General features: G+C 36.7%; 1 long non-coding RNA gene and 1 pseudogene across 1 annotated transcript in view; both read left to right on the forward strand.

Annotated features, from left to right (window-relative positions):
* Positions 1 to 25,059, forward strand: part of LOC115834720 — a 525,967-nt gene that overhangs the window by 167,649 nt on the left and 333,259 nt on the right. The window lies entirely within an intron of this gene.
* Positions 16,504 to 17,990, forward strand: LOC100593274 (annotated as a pseudogene).

The following is a 25,059-nucleotide window of genomic DNA, read 5'->3' on the forward strand; positions in this document are numbered from 1 at the left end:
CAGCCAAAATATATGGAAAAGCATCATAGAGGTATAGCAGGCAGTTACTCAGTAATGACAGTATTTTGTGCTCACAAAGCTTATGGTATTTATAACTTTTTTTAATTTTATTATTATTATGCTTTAAGTTTTAGGGTACATGTGCACAACGTGCAGGTTTGTTACATATGTATACATGTGCCATGTTGGTGTGCTGCACCCATTAACTCGTCATTTAGCATTAGGTATATCTCCTAATGCTGTCCCTCCCCCCTAACCCCACCCCACAACAGTCCCCAGTGTGTGATATTCACCTTCCTGTGTCCATGTGTTCTCATTGTTCAATTCCCACCTATGAGTGAGAATATGCGGTGTTTGGTTTTTGGTCCTTGTGATAGTTTGCTGAGAATGATGGTTTCCAGCTTCATCCATGTCTCTACAAAGGACATGAACTCATCCTTTTTTATGGCTGCATAGTATTCCATGGTGTATATGTGCCACATTTTCTTAATCCAGTCTATCATTGTTGGACATTTGGGTTGGTTCCAAGTCTTTGCTATTGTGAGTAGTGCCACAATAAACATACGAGTGCATGTGTCTTTATAGCAGCATGATTTATAATCCTTTGGGTATGTACCCAGTAATGGGATGGCTGGGTCGAATGGTATTTCTAGTTCTAGATCCCTGACGAACCGCCACACTGGCTTCCACAATGGTTGAACTAGTTTACCGTCCCACCAACAGTGTAAAAGTGTTCCTATTTCGCCATATCCTCTCCAGCACATGTTGTTTCCTGACTTTTTAATGATGGCCATTCTAACTGGTGTGAGATGGTATCTCATTGTGGTTTTGATTTGCATTTCTCTGATGGCCAGTGATGATGAACATTTTTTCATGTGTTTTTTGGCTGTGTAAATGTCTTCTTTTGAGAAGTGTCTGTTCATATCCTTCACCCACTTTTTGATGGGGTTGTTTGTTTTTTTCTTGTAAATTTGTTTGAGTTCATTGTAGATTCTGGATATTAGTTAGCCCTTTGTCAGATGAGTAGGTTGCAAAAGTTTTCTTCCATTCTGTAGGTTGCCTGTTCACTCTGATGGTAGTTTGTTTTGCTGTGCAGAAGCTCTTTAGTTTAATTAGATCCCATTTGTCAATTTTGGCTTTTGTTGCCATTGCTTTTGGTGTTTTAGACATGAAGTCCTTGCCCATGCCTATGTCCTGAATGGTATTTCTTAGGTTTTCTTCCAGGGTTTTTATGGTTTTAGGTCTAACATGTAAGTCTTTAATCCATCTTGAATTAATTTTTGTATCAGGTGTAAGGAAGGGATCCAGTTTCAGCTTTCTACATATGGCTAGCCAGTTTTCCCAGCACCATTTATTAAATAGGGAATCCTTTCCCCATTGCTTGTTTTTGTCAGGTTTGTCAAACATCAGATAGTTGTAGATAAGGGGCATTATTTCTGAGAGCTCTGTTCTGTTCCATTCGTCTATATCTGTGTTTGGTACCAGTACCATGCTGTTTTGGTTACGGTAGCCTTGTAGTATAGTTTGAAGTCCGGTAGTGTGATGCCTCCAGCTTTGTTCTTTTAGTTTAGGATTCACTTGGAACTGTGAGCTCTTTTTTGGTTCCGTATGAACTTTAAAGTAGTTTTTTCCAATTATGTGAAGAAAGTCATTGGTAGCTTGATGGTGATGACATTGAATCTATAAATTACCTTGGGCAGTATGGCCATTTTCACGATATTGATTCATCCTACTCATGAGCATGGAATGTTCTTCCATTTGTTTGTATCCTCTTTTATTTCATTGAGCAGTGGTTTGTAGTTCTCTTTGAAGAGGTCCTTCACATCCCTTGTAAGTTGGATTCCTAGGTATTTTATTCTCTTTGAAGCAATTGTGAATGGGAGTTCAATCATGATTTGGCTCTCTGTTTGTCTGTTATTGGTGTATAAGAATGCTTGTGATTTTTGCACATTGATTTTGTATCCTGAGACTTTGCTGAAGTTGCTTATCAGCTTAAGGAGATTTGGGGCTGAGATGATGGGGTTTTCTAAATATACAATCATGTCATCTGCAGACAGGGACAATTTGACTTCCTCTTTTCCTAATTGAATACCCTTTATTTCCTTCTCCTGCCTGATTGCCCTGGCCAGAACTTCCAACACTATGTTGAATAGGAGTGGTGAGGGAGGGCATCCCTGTCTTGTGCCAGTTTTCAAAGGGAATGCTTCCAGTTTTTGCCCATTCGGTATGATATTGGCTGTGGGTTTGTCATAGATAGCTCTTATTATTTTGAGATATGTCCCATCAATACGTAATTTATTGAGAGTTTTTAGCATGAAGTGTTGTTGAATTTTGTTAAAGGCCTTTTCTGCATCTATTGAGATAATCATGTGGCTTTTGTTGTTGGTTCTGTTTATATGCTGGATTACATTTATTGATTTCCGTATGTTGAACCAGTCTTGTATCCCAGGGATGAAGCCCACCTGATCATGGTAGATAAGCTTTTTGATGTGTTGCTGGATTCGGTTTGCCAGTATTTTATTGAGGATTTTTGCATCAATGTTCATCAAGGATGTTGGTCTAAAATTCTCTTTTTTTGTTATGTCTCTGCAAGGTTTTGGTATCAGGATGATGCTGACCTCATAAAATGAGTTAGGGAGGATTCCCTCTTTTTCTATTGATTGGAATAGTTTCAGAAGGAATGGTACCAGTTCCTCCTTGTACCTCTGGTAGAATTCGGCTGTGAATCCGTCTAGTCCTGGCCTTTTTTTGGTTGGTAAGCTATTAATTATTGCCTGAATTTCAGAGCCTGTCATTGGTCTATTCAGAGATTCAACTTCTTCCTGGTTTAGTCTTGGGTGGGTGTATGTGTCGAGGAATTTATCCATTTCTTCTAGATTTTCTAGTTTATTTGCATAGAGGTGTTTATAGTATTCTCTGATGGTAGTTTGTATTTCTGTGGGATCGGTGGTGATATCCCCTTTGTCATTTTTTATTGTGTCTATTTGATTCTTCACTCTTTTATTCTTTATTAGTCTTGCTAGGGGTCTATCAATTTTTTTGATCTTTCAAAAAAAACAGCTCCTGGATTCATTGATTTTTTGAAGGATTTTTTGTATCTCTATTTCCTTCAGTTCTGCTCTGATTTTTGTTATTTCTTGCCTTCTGCTAGCTTTTGAATGTGTTTTCTCTTGCTTCTCTAGTTCTTTTAATTGTGATGTTAGGGTGTCAATTTTAGATCTTTCCTGCTTTCTCTTGTGGGCATTTAGTGCTATAAATTTCCCTCTACACACTACTTTGAATGTGTCCCACAGATTCTGGTATGTTGTGTCTTTGTTCTCATTGGTTTCAAAGAACATCTTTATTTTTGCCTTCATTTGGTTATGTACCCAGTAGTCATTCAGGAGCAGGTTGTTCAGTTTCCATGTAGTTGAGCGGTTTTGAGTGAGTTTCTTAATCCTGAGTTCTAGTATGATTGCACTGTGGTCTGAGAGACAGTTTGTTATAATTTCTGTTCTTTCACATTTGCTGAGGAGAGCTTTACTTCCAACTATGTGGTCAATTTTGGAATAGGTGTGGTGTGGTGCTGAAAATAATGTATATTCTGTTGATTTGAGGTGGAGAGTTCTGTATATGTCTGTTAGGTCTGCTTGGTGCAGAGCTGAGTTCAATTCCTGGATATCCTTGTTAACTTTCTGTCTTGTTGTTCTGTCTAATGTTGACAGTGGGGTGTTAAAGTCTCCCATTATTATTGTGTGGGAGTCTAAGTCTCTTTGTAGGTCACTAAGGACTTGCTTTATGAATCTAGGTGCTCTTGTATTGGGTGCACATATATTTAGGATAGTTAGCTCTTCTTGTTGAATTGATCCCTTTACCATTATGTAATGACCTTCTTTGTCTCTTTTGATCTTTGTTGGTTTAAAGTCTGTTTTATCTGAGACTAGGATTGCAACCCCTGCCTTTTTTTGTTTTCCATTTGCTTGGTAGATCTTCCTCCATCCCTTTATTTTGAGCTATGTGTGTCTCTGCAGGTGAGATGGGTCTCCTGAATACAGAACACTGATGGATCTTGACTCTTTATCTAATTTGCCAGTCTGTGTCTTTTAATTGGAGCATTTAGCCCATTTACATTTAAGGTTAATATTGTTATGTGTGAATTTGATCCTGTCATTATGATGTTAGCTGGTTATTTTGCTCATTAGTTGATGCAGTTTCTTCCTAGCCTTGATGGTCTTTACAATTTGGCATGTTTTTGCAGTGGCTGGTACCGGTTGTTCCTTTCCATGTTTAGTGCTTCCTTCAGGAGCTCTTTTAGGGCAGGCCTGGTAGTGACAAAATCTCTCAGCATTTGCTTGTCTGTAAAGGATTTTATTTCTCCTTCACTTATGAGGCTTAGTTTAGCTGGATATGAAATGCTGGGTTGAAATTTTTTTATTTAAGAATGTTGAATATTGGCCCCTACTCTCTTCTGGCTTGTAGAGTTTCTGCTGAGGGATCAACTGTTATTCTGATGGGCTTCCCTTTGTTGGTAACCTGACCTTTCTCTCTGGCTGCCCTTAACATTTTTTCCTTCATTTCAACTTTGGTGAATCTGACAGTTATGTGTCTTGGAGTTGCTATTCTTGAGGAGTATCTTTGTGGTGTTCTCTGCATTTCCTGAATCTGAATGTTGGCCTGCCTTGCTAGATTGGGGAAGTTCTCCTGGATAATATCCTGCAGAGTGTTTTCCAGCTTGGTTCCATTCTCCCCGTCACTTTCAGGTACACCAGTCAGACATAGATTTGGTCTTTTCACGTAGTCCCATATTTCTTGGAGGCTTTGTTTGTTTCTTTTTATTCTTTTTTCTCTAAACTTCTCTTCTTGCTTCATTTCATTCATTTGATCTTCCATCACTGATACCCTTTCTTCCAGTTGATCACATCAGCTACTGAGGCTTGTGCATTCATCACATAGTTCTCGTGCCGTGGTTTTCAGCTCCATCAGGTCCTTTGAGGACTTTTCTGCATTGGTTTTTCTAATTAGCCATTTGTCTAATTTTTTTTCAAGGTTTTTAACTTCTTTGCCATTGGTTCGTACTTCCTCCTTTAGCTCAGAATAGTTTGATCTTCTGAAGCCTTCTTCTCTCAACTCATCAAAGTCATTCTCCATCCAGCTTTGTTCCATTGCTGGTGAGGAGCTGCGTTCCTTTGGAGGAGAGGTGCTCTGATTTTTAGAGTTTCCAGTGTTTCTGCTCTGTTTTCTCCCCATCTTTGTGGTTTTATCTACATTTGGTCTTTGGCGATGGTGATGTACAGTTGGGTTTTTGGTGTAGATGTCCTTTCTGTTTGTTAGTTTTCCTTCTAATGGTCAGGACCCTCAGCTTCAGGTCTGTTGGAGTTTGCTGGAGGTCCACTCCAGACCCTGTTTGCCTGGGTATCAGCAGCAGTGGCTGCAGAACAGCAGATATTGGTGAACCACAAATGCTGCTGCCTGATCTTTCCTCTGGAAGTTTTGTCTCAGAGGAGTACCCGGCTGTGTGAGGTGTCAGTCCACCCCTACTGGGGGTTGCCTCCCAGTTAGGCTACTCGGGGATCAGGGACCCACTTGAGGAGGCAGTTTGCCCATTCTCAGATCTCAAGCTGCGTGCTGGGAAAACCACTACTCTCTTCAAAGCTGTCAGACAGGGACATTTGAGTCTGCGGTGGTTACTGCTGCCTTTTGTTTGTCTGTGCCCTGCCGCCAGAGGTGGAGCCTAAAGAGGCAGGCAGGCCTCCTTGAGCTGTGGTGGGGCCACCCAGTTCGAGCTTCCCAGCTGCTTTGTTTACCTACTCAAGCCTTGGCAATGGCAGGCGCCCCTCCCCCAGCCTCGCTGCCGCCTTGCAGTTTGATCTCAGACTGCTATGCTAGCAATGAGCGAGGCTCCGTGGGTGTAGGACCCTCCAAGCCAGGTTCAGGATATAATCTCCTGGTGTGCCATTCATTAAGCCTGTTGGAAAAGCGCAGTATTAGGGTGGGTGTGACCTGATTTTCCAGGTGCCGTCTGTCACCCCTTTCTTTGTCTAGGAAAGGGAATTCCCTGACCCCTTGCATTTCCTAGGTGAGGCAATGCCTCACCCTACTTTGGCTCACGCACGGTGCACTGCACCCACTGTCCTGCACTCCCCAGTGAGATGAACCCAGTACCTCAGTTGGAAATGCAGAAATCACCCATCTTCTGTGTCACTCATGCTGGAAGCTGTAGACTGGTGCTGTTCCTATTTGGCCATCTTGGCTCCACCTTTTTTTTTTTTTTTTTTTTTTTGAGATGGAGTCTCGCTCTATTGCCCAGGCTGGAGTGCAATGGCATGATCTCAGGTCACTGCACCACCATCTCCCAGGTTCAAGCAATTCTCCTGCCTCAGCCTCCCTGGGATTACAGGTGCCTGCCCCAATGCCTGGCTAATTTTTCGTATTTTTAGTAGAGACAGGGTTTCACCATGTTGGCCAGGCTGACCTTGAACTCCTGACTTCTGGTGATTCACCCACCTCAGCCTCCAAAAGTGGTGGGATTACAGTCATGAGCCACTGCGCCTGGCCCAACTTTTAAAACATATATTTGGCATGATTTATTTTCTCATTCCAAGTAAAGGATAATTTATACCAATATTTTATTCATAATTTTGTGTTCTATTTTCTAAGGAAGCATCCCTGAAATGGGACCAACTAGCACCATCAAAGCTGAATGTACCTCAGAGAGGGGCTGGTATCAGTCACAATGGGAACAAATGGATTGGAATAAATCTGGAGACTAAGCTTTAGGGCAATCACAAGTCTATAAAAAATGAAAGGTTATATATCAAATGAAAGATGAGGCAGACCATGGGTGCAGAGTAAGAAAATAAACAAATATTGGAAAAATGTCTCTGATGAAGGATGATTTTAAATCAGGCCTTAGAAGAGGTGAACGAAAAGAAGGGGTGGATAATGTTTCCTAAAGTGAATGGCATGTACCAACCTCTGAAGGTAAATACTGTAAGAATGCAGTCTCAGATGAGGAGCATGAGAAAGGAATTCAGACGAGTGGGAATTGCATGCTTTGGTATTATGTGGAGGAGAGGAAAGGAGATAATATTAATGAGAGAATGATGAAGTTGAGTTCTTAAACATTAAGAAATTTTTAATTTTTTTTCCAATATTTCTTCAAGTTTTATCACTCATAAAGATCACAAAACTGACTGATCATGAGAGAAACCAAACATTGCCTATCTTCACTTTTAGACACTTAGAAAGAAACTGCAGTGTTTTTCCTGAAGGTCAGCAGATTTCCAATGACGTCACCTTAATTATTCCCCACTGTACGTATATGAAAACAACACAAGGGCTGTTTGCTACTTAACCAAATTAAGTTCCACATCACTAGCTTATTAATTCACTTGGCTCACTGTAAATTCTTTATTCAGAATAAAAATACCCTACACGTTTCTGGTCATCCAAAGTGTTTAAGAATAATCCGTTAGCCATCCTGCCACTAGAGTACAAGTTATTGCATTGATTTTCAAATAAGAAAATAAAAAACAGGTTAATAGAAGCCCCAAATTTTATTATTTCAACACATCTGGAAATTTTCCAAGGAAGGCTGACAAAAATAATTTAGTTCTATCAAAAATATCTTATTCAAGGGCACTCAGGCTACTCAGCTACACAAATTCTCTTCTCAATTGTCTCAGTGCCCCCTACCCCCAATTTGACCATGATACCTATAGTAAAATCCAAAATAGTATTGTTGGAAAGATTGCATATACTTATAATAGTATCTTTCATAATAGCTTCCACATCATGCCTCATTAAAGTTTCTTTTTACATTAGTCTGGCATGATAGTGTAATTCCTTGTTAAATGCTATATTAGCAAGGATAAGTAATAATTCAACAGGACGCTAACGTAACACAAGTTTAAATTGCTAATTCAATGAAGCCTTCATTTCACTGTACATTGCTCAAATCATTGTGATTTTTGCAAAGAAACACTAAAACCTTTTAAAAATAAAAATAAAACATGGAAATAGTTTCTACCTGTTTCCTACTCTTGGCAGAATATATGTCTTGAGAAAAAAAGCAGTACTCTGGCTTTACTATTGTCATCATTTATCAAAGAGGTTGTTCACAAGTATTCTGAAAAACTTCTAAGAAAACTTATCTGCAGGCACAAACAATGTTAATTCCTCTCTCACTCTTCTTGTCCCTGTGATGTGAGAGTCAATAAATTACCACATCAGGTCTCATGTTGTGAAATCCCTCTCTGAGTTGGCCTTGCTTCCTTATCCCAAATTTTATTATGGTACTTCAGGTTTTATGTCCAGCTGCTAGCGTTTCTTCTCACATTCAATTTTTAGTATATCAGATCCTTCTTATGTGGTCTCACCATACTAACCATCACACATGCGCACATGCATGGACACACACACACACACACACACACACACTCCTTAACCCTGTCACTTACCTACTCAAAAAGGATCTCCATTGTTTATAGTCATCATCCGGCTTCCACTATGTAATATGACTACAGAATATCATATTAGATAGATAAACATATACACATAAACACATATAGATCTTTACACATATGTATATAGCTATATATACACAAACATATATGCATATATATATATATATATACATACACACATATTATCTATAGAGTTACAAGAATTTCCAATACAATAACTGTTACTACTTTCTAGTGCAGGCTATGTGCCAGTAGTATAGAACAATGTTTAAATTATGCATTTTGAAGTTAAGAGGTTCTGGGTTTATCTTGCTCTGGATCTAAGTAGCTTTACAATATTTGAGAAATATATTTGTTTCACTCAGTGTTCTCAGGTGAAACTCAAGATAGCAAGAGTTTCCTATTTCATAGTAGTTTCTCAGGCGTTAGATAAGGTGATGTTTGTAATATGCTCATCACTGTGACTAGTATATAGAAAATAATAAATGTTGGTCAATGAAGAGCTATGATGCCTATTACGTTTGCAAGAATTAAAGTGAAACTGTTAGGTCAAATTGAGTTCACTTTTTAATTCTGTTAATATGCAATGAAAAATTGCCATTTACAGAGGTTGTTCCAATTTACATCCTTGTCATGTATTACCATGTATCAATGAAAGTGTTTCTTCCCCTAAAGTTTTGCCCTTCTGGGTATTATAATTTTAAATATTTGTCATTGAAAAATGGCATATTTTAAACTGGTATTACTTTGATCACTTTTGAAGTTCTAATAAAGTTGGCTATTTTTTCTCATGTTTAAGTGCTATTGATATTTGCCCAGTGGAATCTCTAACATAAAATTTCTTCAATTTTATATTGGTAAATGTAGGTTTATTTTATGATTTAATATTTAAAAGGATTATTGCATGTGAAGATGTTATCCATTTTCTACTATCTGTTTTTCAATTTTTCCAATTTGTATTTTTGTATCTCACTTTGTTTGTGGTATTATTTTTGCCAGAAAGATCATTTTATCATGTGAATCTCAATGTATCTATATATTTTTCTCAATGTATCTATATATTCAATGTATCTATATATTCTTCTAGAATATAGAAACTAGAATATGTTCTAGTTTCACAACATACTCAAAAGTATAAGGATTGTGAGATATTGAAGGTTAATTAATTATTCAATAATTTCTGCTTATTCTACATTTCTTTATTTTAAAATTTGAGTCATCTGTATGATTTTGGTAAAAAAATGTCCAGCTGTACAATCGTCCCTCAAAGAGCTAGTTAGTTCCCTGTTTTTTCATTATTAATTTGATACATTTTCCCACAATGATTTGAAGCTCATATTCTATGTTCCGCATAGATTAGTATCTATTATTAGACTCTAGTCCAGTTCATTCATCTACTTTAGTTGTGTTTAATACTGTTAACTTTTTGATAGTTACTAAAACTAGTCTTCTCCCATTACTCATATTTTATAGGATTTTATATTCTTTTGGATAATCTTTAGTAGTATTTTTCAATTTCCTCCTTCAATATTCCCTCTTCTCCTGTGGGTGTCCTAATTATATATGTGTTTTGTAAGTGATTTTATTTTAGGAAGAACTTACATGTTTAAAATATTTTTGTCCAAAACTGTGTTTTAACTTACCCATTCTTCTCTTTTTTGAAATAAATTAAAGCTTCCTTTAGTATGTGTCCTATATATTTCTTTTTAATATATTTTTCTGGATAATTTATATTTTCAATATTAGGTCAAATGAACTTTATCTGATCATATGTCTAAACTAAGCCATACACAGGAAAGTTTATGTTTTAAACATTCATATTATTAGACTTTGCTACATTAGCATTATTATTTCAAGTATTTTTTCAGTTGATATCTATATACAGTATCATTGTATTCAATTATGTTTTCTACAAATCATTATTCTCAAATGTGATGATATTTACAGCTTGCATTGTATCATTTGTATTATTAAGATTTTCCAATATGAAAACAAATATTCCGAACTTATTTTCCCAATTCTGTGTGTTTTGCAGTTATTTATGATATTTTTGAGGTTGAAATATTCAATTTTACATTGTCAAATATATCATTTTTTTCCTGTTTGTTTTATGATTAAAGAAGCCTGCCTCTTAAGCTTGATCTAAAAATTGTTTCCAATTGTTCAAACTGTTACATGATTGCCTTAACACAACATATTGAATAATTCACTCTTAACTTTTGGATTTTCAAAGTCATGCATATATTATCAATACGTCATATATCGATTTCAAATTATTTGCCCAAACACATGTTAAATTTTACTATTATTTTCCAAAAGCTTTTAAGATAAATAAGTTTATTACAATTTGCTGGAATACAAAATATAGACTTCTTTGTGCTTCTGAAATTGTGCACAATTCCTAAAAGATGAAAAGAAGATAGAATTGTATTGACCACTGCATACACGAGAGTTTGTTTTCTTCTTAACGATGTAGGTTCATGGAGTAGAAGGCAGGGACACAGAGGTCATTTACAGGATTTCTAATGTGGGTTTTCCTAAAAATATGTTTGCAGGAAAATCAGGAATTCACCTTAAAAACTCACCAAACACACGAAATTAGGTATCATGAACACAACCAGAAATAACATAGAAAGAATCATATACTAAAATTATGAGAGCACAACAAAGTACATATGTTTACTACTACTGAATGTATGCTTAAAATGGTTAAAATGGTAAATGTTATGTTATATATATTTTACCAGAAAAATATGACAGAGATTATAAAACAGTCTATAATGACCAAGTTTTTTTAATTAATTTATTTATTTTTATTTTATTTTATTATTATTATACTTTAAGTTTTAGGGTACATGTGCACAATGTGCAGGTTTGTTACATATGTATACATGTGCACCCATTAACTCGTCATTTAGCATTAGGTATATCTCTTAATGCTGTCCCTCCCCTCTCCCCCCACCCCACAACAGTCCCGGAGTGTGATGTTCCCTTCCTGTGTCCATGTGTTCTCATTGTTCAATTCCCACCTGTGAGTGAGAACATGCGGTGTTTGGTTTTTTGTCCTTGCGACAGTTTACTGAGAATGATGATTTCCAGTTTCATCCATGTCCCTACAAAGGACATTAACTCATCCTTTTTTATGGCTGCAGCGTATTCCATGGTGTATATGTGCCACATTTTCTCAATCCAGTCTATCGTTGTTGGACATTTGGGTTGGTTCCAAGTCTTTGCTATTGTGAATAGTGCCACAATAAACATACGTGTGCATGTCTTTATAGCAGTATGATTTATAGTCCTTTGAGTATATACCCAGTAATGGGATGGCTGGGTCAAATGGTATTTCTAGTTCTAGATCCCTGAGGAGTCGCCACACAGACTTCCACAATGGTTGAACTAGTTTACAGTCCCACCAACAGTGTAAAAGTGTTCCTATTTCTCCACATCCTCTCCAGCACCTGTTGTTTCCTGACTTTTTAATGATGGCCATTCTAACTGGTGTGAGATGGTATCTCATTGTGGTTTTGATTTGCATTTCTCTGATGGCCAGTGATGATGAGCATTTTTTCATGTGTTGTTTGGCTGCATAAATGTCTTCTTTTGAGAAGTGTCTGTTCATGTCCTTTGCCCACTTTTTGATGGGGTTGTTTGTTTTTTTCTTGTAAATTTGTTTGAGTTCATTGTAGATGCTGGATATTAGCCCTTTGTCAGATGAGTAGGTTGCAAAAATTTTCTCCCATTTTGTAGGTTGCCTGTTCACTCTGATGGTAGTTTCTTTTGCTGTGCAGAAGCTCTTTGGTTTAATTAGATCCCATTTGTCAATTTTGGCTTTTGTTGCCATTGCTTTTGGTGTTTTAGACATGAAGTCCTTCCATGCTCATGGGTTGGAAGAATCAATATCATGAAAATGGCCATACTGCCCAAGGTAATTTATAGATTCAATGACATCCCCATCAAGCTACCAATCACTTTCTTCACAGAATTGGAAAAAACTACTTTAAAGTTCATATGGAACCAAAAAAGAGCCCGCATCACCAAGTCAATCCTAAATCAAAAGAACAAAGCTGGAGGCATCACGCTATCTGACTTCAAACTATACTACAAGGCTACAGTAACTAAACACCATGGTACTGGTACCAAAACAGAGATATAGATCAATGGAACAGAACAGAGCCCTCAGAAATAACGCCACATATCTACAACTATCTGATGTTTGACAAACCTGACAAAAACAAGCAATGGGGAAAGGATTCCCTATTTATTAAATGGTGCTGGGAAAACTGGCTAGCCATATGTAGAAAGCTGAAACTGGATCCCTTCCTTACATGTTATACAAAAATTAATTCAAGATGAATTAAAGACTTACATGTTAGACCTAAAACCATAAAAACCCTAGAAGAATATCTAGGCATTACCATTCAGGACATAGGCATGGGCAAGGACTTCATGTCTATAATGACCAAGTTTAAATAAACTAGAAGCAAACTCAAAAATAAGTGTAGGGATTAGGGACTATAAAAAATTACCTAAATATCTGAAAATGAGCCAGAGATATTCTAGAAATAAACCACACAGCAATTGATATTTACACATTTAGAGTATTGTGGATATTTAAAGCTTGGATTATATAAATGAAAGACAAATAGGGAAAAGAGAGAATCTACTTATGGGATATCAGTGTGAAGAGCTCTATAGACCTATTACTCAGTGAAACAATCATAAGTGATGAAAATAATTTCTAAAGCAACCATTTAAAGTCCCCAGAAATTGTCACAATGGCATACAGCATGCGAAGAATATTTATTCAAGAAAATCTAGTACATCTTCGTAAGAAGAGCAAAAGTTTGAAGAGCAAAACTGTTTGAAGAGCAAAAGTAAGAAGAGCAAAACTGCTGCTCTTTCCAACCCTAGCTCAGTGTGACAGAAACTTTGCTCCAAATGGGCATGGCCAAGAAGATCATTCTCACTCTAATCGTCTATCTCTGTAATGTAGAGATTAAATTTCAGATGAGGCAGTTTAGAGTAGGGGCTCTCTTCCTATACTTACTCCCCATTTACAGGGTTCCATCTCTATTTCAGAAGTGGCAGGCCAGATTATTAAGTCCTCAGTCACGTTCTCCTTAGCCCACTTGAGGGGTAGGTTCCATGCCCAAAGGGACAAGCTAAGTAAAGTCATACTCGCAGGTCAGGAGTAATGGGATGGAGATTTTCTTCCTGATGAGGCAGGTCATAAGAACAGACATCTCTGAAGTTCTCCCTAAAAGAACTAACTGACGTTATTTAGAACACAGTATGGAAGAATTCAAGACTAAGGGTACTCTTGAAAACAGTAATTTTGGGTGTTAATTAAGTGGAGGCTGGTAACTCCACAAAGCACCAAGCTAAACTATAGCTCAGTTATTTTACCAGAGAAAACCAGGGGGAATGCAGCTTAGATGAGCTCTCTGGGTGTTAGAAGAAACCCCAAAGACTGGCCCCCAAAACTACCCCTACAGAGGGACCTGAATTTAATTGGCTATAATCATGGAGCAATTTATGTTCCAGAGCATCACTGAAAAAAATATAGCAATTTACTGGCTATTTCTGGAGTCTAACAGCTGTGTGTGATACCAACAGAGGCAGACAGCTAAATAGAGATATCAAGGAAAGAGATAGTTAAAGACGGTTCTGTTTAAACAACAGTCATCCCAGGGTAACCTTGTACAAGCCCAAAGCTTGAGTGATATTAGAAGCTTCACACTGCAGGGAAAACAGCCTTCACAAAATAGTCCAGCCAGGTCACTAAACAAATAAACAAGCAAACAATAATAACATCAAGCTCCAGAGGAGTGCAGTCGCTCTCTAGAGTTGCCATAATATATTACCTAAAATTCCCCAATTTTTAACAACAACAAAATAAGGCATATAAAGAAATAGGGATATTTGACCCATGTGTGGAAAAAAAAAAAAGTAGAAAACACGAACTGACTGTGAAGACGCCCAGGTGTGCAATTCAACAGAAGAAACTTCAAAGCAGCTATCGATCATAAATAGATTAAAAGAACTAAAGAAAACCATGTTTAAGGATTAAGAAAAGTCATGATTACAGTGTTTCATTGAATAGGAAACATTAGTGAAGTAACTGAAATTGTTTAAAAATATATAAATTTTAGAGTTAAAAAGTGATACAAGTAAAATGTAAAAATTTGCTAGAGGAGCTAAAGTAGATTTGAAATGGCAAAAAAGGAATCAGTGGATTTAAAGAGAGATCATTAGGGATTATACTGTTATAAATACATAAAATAAAACTAAAAATAAATTAACAGAGCTCAGAGAAATTCAGGATTCCATGTGGTTTACCAAGAATAAGAGTAGCAGGAGAGGAGAGAGACAAAAAAGCAGAAAAAATATTCGAGAAATAATGACTGAGAGCTTCCCAAACTAGATGAAAAAAACAACCAACCAGCAAAAGAACTGAGAGAAATGCCAAGTAGGTTAGCAACAAAGGGATCTGTATCAGAGCCATCATGGCATCAATGACACAGACAAAGAGAAAATCTTGAAAGCAGTAAGAGCAAATGACTGCTCATAAAAGGAATCCCAATGAGAATCACAGCTGACTTCTCATAAGAAACAATATTCAAACTACTAAAAGAAAAGAAAAGCAACTGTCAATCAAAAATCTTATATCCAATAAAACTTCCTTGCAAAAATGAAGAAAAAAATGCATTATTCCAGTCTACTCATGAGTAAACCATCAGAAAAACTCCAATAGTGGCATGCTGTGGCAAACCTAATCAGTATACCTGAAAACTGTCAAGGTCATTAAAAACAAGGAAGTTCTAAGATACTGTCACTGTTAGGGGAAAACGTAAGGAAACATAAAAGTTATGTAATATGATAGCTTAGGTGGGACCCTGGGACAGAAAAAGAATGTTAGATAAAAACAAAGGAAATCTGAATAAACTACGGACTTTAGTTAATAAGACTATATTATTACTGATTACTTAATTGTGACAAACATACCATACTAATATAAGATATTAACAAAAAGTTGAAAAATATACAGGTAAAATGAAGCTATTCCCAGGTAAACAGAACTGATAGAATTCATTGCTAACTGACTTATCTTTTAAAAAATGTTAAAGGAAGTACTTCTGGATGATATCAAGTAATCATAGAAAGTAATTCAATTCCACATTGAAACACATTTATATGCATACACACAGGAGATGCAGCTAAAGTAGTGCTTAGAGGGAAAAGAAAAGCTCTAAATGCCTATGTTAAAAAAGAAGACAAACTTCAATCAATAATCTAACTTTCCACCATAAGCTATTGGGGAAAAAAGAGCAAACCAAACCTAAAGCAAGCATAAAAAGCAAATAATAAAGATCTCAGTAAAAATTAATGAAATAGAGAATTCTTTTTATTCATTTTTTGTTTAATTTTATAAAGAATAAATAAATCATCAAAATTGAAAGTTGATTCTTTGAAAATAGAAATGAAAATGGACCAACCTTTAGCTATTTAGCTAGACTGTCCAAGAAAAAGAATAACTCAAATTACAAAAATCTGAAAAAGAAAGAACATTAATACTGAGCTTACAGAGATAAAAAAATTATAAGAAAATACCATGAAAAAATATGCCATAAAATTAGAAAAATCAGCTTAAAAATAACAAAGTTTTAGAAGGATACTAATGATCAAAACTGATTCAAGATGTAATAAAAATATTAACAGACCTATACAAGGAAAGAGATGAATAATAGTTTTAAAAACTTTTCACAAAGTTTCCAAGCCAAGATAGTTTTACTGGTGAATTCTTCCAAACATTTCAAGAAGAGTTAATAACAATATTTCACCTATTCTTGCAAAAAACAAAACACTCAGATGGGAAACAGAATTTTCTCATCCAACTCGTTGGATGAGAAAATTATTATCTTAATATCAAACAAGACAAATTATAAGAGAAGAAAACTGGAGACCCAAATTTTAATAAATAAAGAGAAAAAAGTCCACAACAAATTACTAGAAAACCAAACCCAGACCAAGAAGCAGCTTCTCTGCTCCTTCTGGAATTTCTGCCTGGTTCAGCCTGCCTGCCTCCACTCCTGCCTCCACCATGTCCATCAGGGTGACCCAGAAGTCCTACAAGGTATCCACCTCTGGTCTCCGAGCCTTCAGCAGCCAGTCCTACATGAGAGGGCCCGGTGCCCACATCAGCTCCTGGAGCTTCTCCCCAGTGGGCAGCAGAAGCTCCCAGGGTGGCCTGGGCAGAAGCTATGCTGGGGCCAGCAGCATGGGAGGCATCACCACCATTATGGTCAACCAGAGCCTGCTGAGCCCCCTTCACCTGGAGGTGGGCCCCAACATCCATGTTGTGCACACCCAGGAGAAGGAGCAGATCAAGACCCTCAACAAGTTTACCTCCTTCATCGACAAGGTACGATTCCTGGAGCAGAAGAACAAGATGCTAGAGACCAAGTGGAGCCTCCTGCAGCAGCTGAAGACAGCTCGGAGCAACATGGACAACATGTTCGAGAGCTACATCAACAACCTTAGGCGGCAGCTGGAGACTCTGGTCTAGGAGAAGCTGAAGCTGGAGGTGGAGCCTGGCAACATGCAGGGGCTGGTGGAGGACTTCAAGAACAAGCATGAAGATGAGATCAATAAACGTACAGGATGGAGAATGGATTTTTCTTCATCAAGAAGGATGTGGATGAAACTTACATGAACAAGGTAGAGCTGGAGTCTCACCTCGAAGGGCTGACTGAGGAGATCAACTTCCTCAGGCAGCTGTATGAAGAGATCTCGCAGTTGCAGTCCCAGATCTCGGACACGTCTGTGGTGCTGTCCATGGACAACTGCCGCTCCCTGGACACGGACAGTATCATCGCTGAGATCAAGGCGCAGCAGGAGGAGATCGCCAACCGCATCTGGGCCGAGGCTTAGAGCATGCACCGGATCAGGTATGAGGAGCTGCAGACGCTGGCTGGGAAGCACCAGGATGATCTGCAGCATACAAAGACTGAGATCTTCAAGATGAACCGGAACATCAGCCAGCTCCAGGCTGAGATTGAGGGCCTCAAAGGCCAGAGGGCTTCCCTGGAGGCCTCCATCACAGATGCCGAACTGCCTGGGGAGCTGGCAGTTAAGTATGCCAACGCCAAGCTGTCCGAGCTGGAAGCTGCCCTGCAGCGGGCCAAGCAGGACATGGGGCAGCAGCTGCATGACTACCAGGAGATGATGAACATCAAGCTGGCCCTGGTCATCGAGATCACCACCTGCAAGAAGCTGCTGGAGGGTGAGGAGAGCCGGCTGGAGTCTGGGATGCAGAACATGAGTATCCATACTAAGACCACCAGCTGCTATGTAGGTGGCCTGAGCTGGGCCTATGGGGGCTTCACAAGCCCCAGCCTCAGTTATGGGCCAGGCTCCAGCTTTGGCTGTGGTGCGGGCTCCAGCTCCTTCAGCCGCACCAGCTCCACCAGGGCCGTGGTTGTGAAGAAGATCGAGACCCGCGATGGGAAGCTGGTGTCCAAGTCCCCCAACGTTTTGCCCAGGTGAACAGCTGCAGCAGTCCCTCCCAGCCTGCCCCTCCTGCGGCTGCCCCAGAGTGCAGGGGAGCACAGGGAACAGGAGACCCACCTAAGGCTCAGCCCTAGCTCTCAGCCCACCGTCGGGGGTAGTTTACTGCCTGGGGACCCCTTTGCCCATGCCGCCAACTACAAAACAATTCAATTTGTTTTTTTTGTTTTTGTTTTTGTTTTTGTTTCTTTTTTTGGTGCAAAATAAAACCTCAGCTGGCTCTGCAAAAAAAAAAACGAAAAAAGGAAAAAAAGAAAACCAAATCCAGCAACATAAAAGGATTATGCAACATGACCAACTGGGATTTATCCCAGGTATGCAATTTTTGAATTCCCTAAAATCAATTAACGTATTAATCAATTAATTTGTTTGTATCAACTGGTACACTATATCAGTAGAATAAAATACAAAAACTTCCCAATACGTTCAGGAAATGAATTTTATAAAATTCAACTCTCATTTATAAAATGCTTGAAGGGCAAGCATCTGTGAAAAATCTACATGGTCAACACACTTAGGAATTAATTTAATAAAAGACATGCAAAACTTATATTCTGAAAACTATAAAGCATTGTTAAGGAAATTAAAGAAGATCTAAATAAGTGAAAAGTCATACCATTTTTATAGATCAGAAGATTTAATATTGTCAGGATGGTGATACTTCCCAAGTTTATCTATAGATTCAGCAAAATTCCTATCAAAATCTAAGCTGGTTTTTTTTGGTGCACATTGCAAATTGATCCTAAAATTCATATTGATATCATTTGTCTCTCCCCACTCAAATCTCATCTGGAATTGTAATCTCCAGGCGTTGAGGGAGACAGCCAGTGGGAGGTGATTTGATGATGGGGCAGTTTCCCTCATGCTGTTCTTGTGACAGTGAGTGAGTTCTCATGAGATGTGATTGTTGTTAAGTGTCTGGCACTTCCCTATCTCTCTCTTTCTCCTGCCGCCATGTAAGATGTGCCTTGCTTCCCCTTCACCTTCCACCATGATTGTAAGTTTCCTTACAATTAACTCACCATCCAGCCATGCAGAATGGTGAGTTAATTAAAACTCTTCCCTTTACAAATTACCCAGTCTCAGGTATTCTTTATAGCAGTGTGAAAATGAACTAATACAATATGGAACGGCAAAGGACCTAGAATCACTAAAATATACTCAAAAAAAGAAAAAAGACAACATTTCGATCACACTCCGTATTTCAAAATGTGCTACAAAGCTATAGTAGTAAAGACTGTTTGATACTAGCAGAAGGATAGACATAAAGAGTAATGGAATAGAGTCCAGAAATAAATTTTCATATAGCTATTAATTTTCAAAAAGCCAGAGACAGTTCAGTGAGGGAAAGAATAGTCTTTCCAACAAACTGTGATGAGAGAACTAGATATCCATATGCAAAACCAGGAATATATACTCTTTCCTCACATTATACACAAAAAATAACCCCCAGTGAATCATAGACTTAAAAGTAAGTGCTAAAAACATAAAAATTGTAGAAGAAAACATAGAAGTAAGTCTTCATAATCTTGAGTTATGTGGTCTTCTTCAATATGACACTTCATATTTGCTAAGACATTTATACCAAAAAAAAAAAAAAAAGAGAGAGAGAGAGGGGGAAAAAAAAGGATGTGGAGAACTTGGAATCCTCTTATTCTACTGATGGCAATTTAAACTGTGCAGGCATGTTAGAAAATAGTCTGACCATTGCTCAAAAGCTTAAGCATACTGTTAGCATATGACCAAGAATTTCACTCCTATGTGTATACTTAAGAGAAATGAAACATACCTCCACACAAAAACTTGTTTGTGAATAATGTATTTGTCTAGAGCTGCCGTAACAAATACCACAAAGTAGCCTAAACAATAGAAATTTATTTTCTCATATTTCAGGAGGCTGGGAGCCAGAAATCAAGGGGTCAGACAGGTTGTTTGTTCTGAAGTCTCTCTCCTTGGCTTGTAGATAGTGTTCTTTTTCTGGTGTCTTCACATGGTATTATTAATCTTTCTATGTGATCTGTGTCCTAACCTCCTCTTATAAGGATGCCAGCCATATTTGATTAGGACCCACCCTGAGCACTCCATTTTAACTTGTCTCTTTAATGGTCGTGTCTACAAATAGAAAAACATTCTAAGGAACATGAGTTAGGGCTTCAACATATGAGCATTGGAGGGACACAGTTCAGTCCATAACAAATATTCATAGTGGCATTATTTATGATAGTCAAAAAAGTAGAAACAATCCAAACCCCATCAGCTGGTGAATGGATAAATAAGTGTGTTCTACCCATATATAAGTATTATTTGGCAATAAAAAGTAACGAAGTACTGACATGATACAATATGAATAGACCTTGAAAACATGCCAACTGAAAACAGTAATCACAAAGGGTCTTGTATTATATGATTCCATTTTTATTACATGTCAAAATATGAAAATCTATAGAGACAGATAGTAGGTCAGTAATTATCTATGGCTGGGGGTCAATTTATAGGAAATGAGGTGTGACTACTAATGATTATGAGGTTTCTTTCGGGGGCAATGAAAATATTCAAAAATTGTGGTTGAAAAACTTTGTGAATATACAAAAAACCACCAATTTATATACCTTGAATTGATAAGTAATATGATATACAAATTATGTTTCAATAAAGCTATTATATATTGAAAGAAAAAATAGTACATATAATGACATACAGGGGAACAAAAAATATGAATAAAAAACAGTGATGACAGAGGCATAGCCAAGGGTACCTCCAAATGGATTTCTAGCAGAAAAAAAGAAATAAATGTGATCAAAGGGATATTTTAAAAGCAATGGCAAAGAATTTTTTAAAACATATGAAAACAACAAAGGCAAGATTTTATAAAGCCATTCAATTCAAAATAAAATCCAGCAGGAAGAAAACCACAAAAAGATCCATCATAATGAAACTTCAGCTACCAAAGACAAAGATAAAATTTTGAAAGAAGTAAAAAGAAAAATCACAGATTATTTTGAAGCCTTGACTGATAAGTTTTTAATTGTTGAGAAAACCTAGACTAAAAGAGCAAGAATAACTTTCCCAGCATCCACAGTCATTAAATTTTTCAAGCAGGATACAGAATTACATATTTTTATCCAATTATCTTTTCACCATAATATATTGCCTAAACAGTTGTTTTTGAAGAAGAAAATGTGAAATGAAACTCAAAATCCATGACCGATTTATTCACAGCCTGAAAGTGTTGAGGAGGCCTGATTACAATGGTAGTAAATTTTTTTATTTTTGCCACGTGAAATGGGGTATCTTTAAAGTGTGGGCTCAGTTGTACTTTTCTAAAACTTCCAGGAAAACATGGAAAGTTTATGGTGGCATCAGGGATTTTCTGGAAAAAAAAACATTTATCTGGATATCTCTAATTCAATTTCTTCTGACTGTAGCAAGGAGGGAAAATTCATCGGCGTATCTTTTTCATGGAGTATGGTAGAAATTGACTATGAGGCCCAAATAGTTATAATTATTATTTAGAAAACTCTCATCTACTTACCATATTCTGCTTGTGTGAGGTTCCTTCAACATATTCCAAACCTAAGAAATATTGATCACAATCATACATTAAGACCCAGTGTCAAAGGCAGATCAATTTTTCTTTTATATAATTTCTGATGAATTTTTGAATGTGGAATAGAAAGTTGTCTAATAGAAGTGCTTTTTTCAGACTAATACACATGATTGCTTCTGGTCTAATGCTCCCCAATTTATCAAATTTTCATCTCTATTCTTTCACAATGATCACAGGAACCATAATTAAAGTAACAACAGATGGTTAATAGAAGCTGCTGTTTCTATGAGGATACTAAGCTAGGGGCCTTATTTGACAATTATTATAAAAGCAGATACAAAAGGCTAGTCTAGATAATTTCCCAAGTTGAAAAAGAAACCAAAAAGAAATGAAATAATGTACAAATTACTTCTCATAAAATTCTCTAGAATTTTCACCTAGTATTTATTCTACTTGGCTTGACTCCCACGGTGAGAAAACTGTGTCTTCTCTATGCTTTCAAATTATTTGGAACATTGATGGCTGATAATAATAGCAGGGATGGCTATTATGTATGTGTTAAGGTTGATTAGGGTCTCACTAGTTATTTCTCTTTCTTAATGATAAAGCCTTTTAAAATGTCGTTTAAAAAAAGAATAGATTTTGACAATATCAAGGATGTGAAAAAATCAATTTATTTTAAACCCATTGATAACTAATTTTAAATCATATACAATTCAGTCACAATAAATCTCTTTACATATATATTTTAGTCTTCTACAATTTGATATGAGCAGTTTGTTAACTATATTTCTACTTCAGAAAACTAAAAAGTGTTCGAATTCACTTGATTTAAAATTGCCAAATGAGAAAAATGAACCTCACAAAATATGAAAGAATGTGTAGGCTGCAGCCAAGGGCAGTAATGGTCAGTGATTATCTTCTGAAAACAAAAATACAATTAGAATAAGAAAGACATTTCAACCATTTTTACATCAAGGTCACCTCAATATTTATTTAAGTTCCCCCAATTTTGTGGAATAATAAGGCTTCTTTTTTAAAAGAGAGAAATATTTCTTTAGATAATCAAGAGGATACATGTTAATGTTTTGCACTGGTGCTGCTTCCTGATCAACTACTTAATTTCCTTGGAGGATGAGCACCTTCTCATTTCTTATATAGAGGAAAAATGGAGGATTAAGGTGAGAGAGAGAAATTAAACTCCCAATTTAGTTCTGTTAGTTTATTTCAGTTCCTCAAGCTCCTGCCTACTTTTCACTAAAGTTGTTCCTTCTTGCTAGAATGCTCTTTTCTTTGGCTTATACCTGGCTAAGTTCTCAGACCAGATTCTATTTTAAATATCATTTCATAGATGCCTTTTCTAAATCTGGCCATAATCACTCCAACTCTAGCCATATTACACATATCATTTATCTCCCTTAATGCCATTTATAACATTTTATGAGTTTACATTAGCATATGTGATTATTGTTTTGATGTGTGCCTTCTGACACTTAAATGCCTGCTTTATTCACTGGTGTGATCCCAGAATGTAACACAGTGCTTTGCTAGGCGATGATATAAACACTTTTTATTTCTTTTCTCCAATATTTTTGGACCCCTACTATGAGCAAAGCCTGTGGCTGTGTTGTGCTGGGAAGGCTATAGAGGTGTATAATGCCACACTTCTGCCTTTAAGAACTGTATAATTAAAAATGTGAAATTATATAAGTTATCATAACCGAAAGCAAAAATTGAAGTCACAGGAGAAAGAGATCAAAAATTTCAACTGAAACAAAGGTCACAGCTATCGAAATAACTTTCCTTGAGGGAATTTAAGGACACTAATTAGCCAACTGCTCTTTGTTCTTAGGATGAGGAGGTAGCTCCTTTCGTAAAAAGGCAAATAGTGAGTCAGGAGACACAGCTCTGTATCTGAACAACTACCTTCCCTCCCACAAGCTTCCTACATATCCAAACTTTTTTTTTTCTTATCTTCTTACATTAGTCCCCCAACACCACTCCTTTTTGCAGAGCTTAAGTTCAAGACTGTTTAGCAGAGAATGTAGAAGTGTCATAGAGAAAGCTATAAGGCAATTTGGAGATTCCAATCGCAATGAATTCCAGCCTTCACAACGACACAGGAGTTGGATGACAGTGTTAGCATCTACTGTCAAAATCGGTTTCCTTCGTGATTAGAAGGTGTTTAACTACCAAACTAAATTCTACATTCCAAACTTCTAAATACATGCTTGTCACTATTTATTTCAACTTCTTTGTCTCTTTGCAAAACATTTGTAACATTTAAACAATAAGAATGCTGAATAATGCCACACAAAGATGTTTAAATGGCTTCTGCTAAAGAACTGTAATCGGTGAAGGACAGACATATGGACAACTAAATACAATTTATGTCTGATAATATAGTGCTAATCTTCAAAATCCAAGTCCTTAATATATTTTTGTAGATTTACACCTAGGTATTTCATTATTTGAGCTATTGTAAATGGTTATTTCAGTTTCCATGCATTCGTTGCAAGCATATAAAAATACAACTGATTTTGAACACTGTTCTTGTGTAGTGCAAACTTGCTGAGTTCAATTATTAGTGTTAGAGGGTTTTTTGAGATTATTTGAGATTTTCTATGAAGACTTTCATGTCATCTGCAAATATAATGTGTTTTTTTTCCTTTCTGATCTATATTCCTTTTTTTCCTTTTCTTGTTTTATTGATCCATCTAGGACTTCCAGTATGATGTTGAACAGCAGTGATGAAAGTGGACATTCTTTCTTTGTTCCCAATCTTTGGAGGGAAATATTCAGTCTTTCACCCTTAGAACATTAGCTATAGGTCATCAGTACATGTTCTTTATTAAGTTGAGAAAGCTCCTATCTGTTCTTACTATTCGGAGACATTTATTAAGTCTCACTTGGTCATGGTGTATAATTCTTTTGTATATATGGCTAAAACATATTTCTTAACATTTTCTTAAGAATTTTTGTATTTATGAGAAAGATTGTATTTTGTTGTTTTGTTTTGTTTTGTTTGTATTTTCTCTGTCTGGTTTTGGTGTCAGTACAATAAATTAATAATAAATCATAAAATGATTCGGGAAGTCTTTCCTTCTCTTCTCTTTCCTGGAAGAGATTATGTAGTGCTGACATTAGTTTTTTAAATACTTGATAGAAGTCTCCAGTGAAACAATCTAGACTTAGAGATTTGTTTTTTATGAGAGTTTACATTGCAAATTCAATTTTCTTAATATTTTAGGGCTATTCAACTTACTTATTTTAAATAAGTAGTGGTAGTATGTGCTTTTGAGGATTAGGTCCAATTTATCTAAGTTGTCAAACTTCTGTGTATAGAATTAGTTGTAATAGTGCCTTATAACCCTTATCATGACTGCAGTGTCTGTAATGGTATCTTCCAGATCATTCCTGATATTAATAATTTGTGTCTTTTCTCTTTCTGTCTTTTCTTTTGGTCAGTTTCAATTTTTTTTGGTCTTTTTAATAGAACCA

This window comes from Nomascus leucogenys, chromosome 4 (genome assembly GCF_006542625.1).
Source record: "Nomascus leucogenys isolate Asia chromosome 4, Asia_NLE_v1, whole genome shotgun sequence".
Classification (NCBI taxonomy): Eukaryota; Metazoa; Chordata; class Mammalia; order Primates; family Hylobatidae; genus Nomascus; species Nomascus leucogenys.